Raw genomic sequence first — 1,575 nt, 5'->3', positions numbered from 1 at the left:
ACACTAGCCATGTCTGAGGAGTGCTCACCAACTTTTTCAGTCATTGGTCCTCTGCATGCACGGCTGTTACAGGAGATGAGAATTGCACCCAGCGACTCCACAATCATCAAGGACTATAAATCCACTATACATGACAACCTAATGTCAAGGTATGTTTACTTGTTTAACATTTTTATCAAACTTTTTTTTTAATTCTGTAGTAGGTGTTGATTTATTAAACTTTTTAAAAATTCTGTAGTAGTGTTGATTTATAGACCCTGTGTAAACTAAATACAGATTTACATACATTAAATAGATTTACAACGATATATACTGTAGATTAAAACAATCAATTAAATGCAATCAGCAACACTTTAATAAATTACTATGTGAAATTGACTTGTGGATGGACGTAACTGCATATGACAAAAAGTTATTTAAATATGTGGAATTTCCTTAATATATGCTGGCCTGAAGGAAACATTGTATACAGCATCAGCACTAGATCCTCATTTTAAGGCCCTTCCCTTCTTGTCTGAAGAGGATCGTGACAACACATTTTCAAGTCTGATGAGGGAAATTGTTAGTATGGAGCAAATGAAAACACTGAATGTAAGTTGTACCAGTGTAGAAAGGAAATAGTGTTTTGGTTTATTTTGATCAGAACTTCCAGATGGTCTTTTCTTTGTGATCATTTATTATCATATTTTAAATGTAATTTTTAATTATTTTATATTTAAGCAAAAAGGAACTGATGGTGCTTGCGGTGAAGTCACTGTGCCTGTTCAGCAGAATGACAACTCCTTGGGTCCTCCTGATGATGTGAGAGATGAAGCCCCCACATCTGCACTGATGGATCTCCTTGGACCAGTCTACAAAGCAGCAGCCCCAGCAACAGAGAAAACTGTCACTGAAATTGTAAAGGAGGAAGTGGCAAGGTACAGGGAAGTGAAACCTGTCCTTCTCTCTGAAAACCCACTAATCTGGTGGAAGATGCATGCAGAAGAGTATCCTCTTAGCACAACAAGCAAAGCGATATCTCTGTGTGCCTGGAACAAGTGTTCCTGCAGAGAGAGTTTTTTCAACTGCTGGTGATGTAATCACAGCGCAAAGGAGCTGCCTTAGGTCAGACCATGTTGACCAGCTAATCTTCTTGCACAAAAATCTGGCAATAAAAAAGATGAGTTGTAGGGCCGTTATATTTATGAACAGTTAGTATGTTTGGGTTAAGGTTAGCAATGTCCAGACAAGGGCTTTATGAGCGTGTTTTAAAATGTGTTTTATTTCTTAAAAGTTTCAAGGTGTTAATGAAGGTCAGTGTTGCATGTTTTTTTTTTTTTTTTTTACAGTAATGAGTATTGTGCAGTTTGTGCTATGTGCATATTTATGAATTCTTGTTAAAGAACTGTTAGTTATGTATAGTAGTTAGTGTGTATACACAATGTCCAGACAAGGGGTTTATGAGCCGTTTTGAATAAAAAATAAAAAATAAATAATTTAAATGTTGCACATTTACAATGTTTTTTTGTTTGTTTTGTTTTTTACAGTAATGTGCACTGTGCAGTTTGTGCCTACATGGTGTGCATTGTATGTGCA

General features: G+C 35.9%; 1 long non-coding RNA gene across 1 annotated transcript; it reads left to right on the top strand.

Annotated features, from left to right (window-relative positions):
- On the top strand, positions 1 to 1,250 carry LOC309489705. The gene is made up of 3 exons (XR_014202484.1): positions 1 to 203; positions 242 to 591; positions 721 to 1,250. It is a non-coding gene; the product is annotated as an uncharacterized lncRNA (long non-coding RNA).
- Positions 1,251 to 1,575: the final 325 nt, after the last annotated feature.

This window comes from Leuciscus leuciscus (genome assembly GCF_965113295.1).
Source record: "Leuciscus leuciscus genome assembly, chromosome: 24".
Lineage (NCBI taxonomy): Eukaryota > Metazoa > Chordata > Actinopteri > Cypriniformes > Leuciscidae > Leuciscus > Leuciscus leuciscus.
Note: the sequence above shows the minus strand (reverse complement) of the source record. Positions and strands in the feature narration are given on the sequence as shown.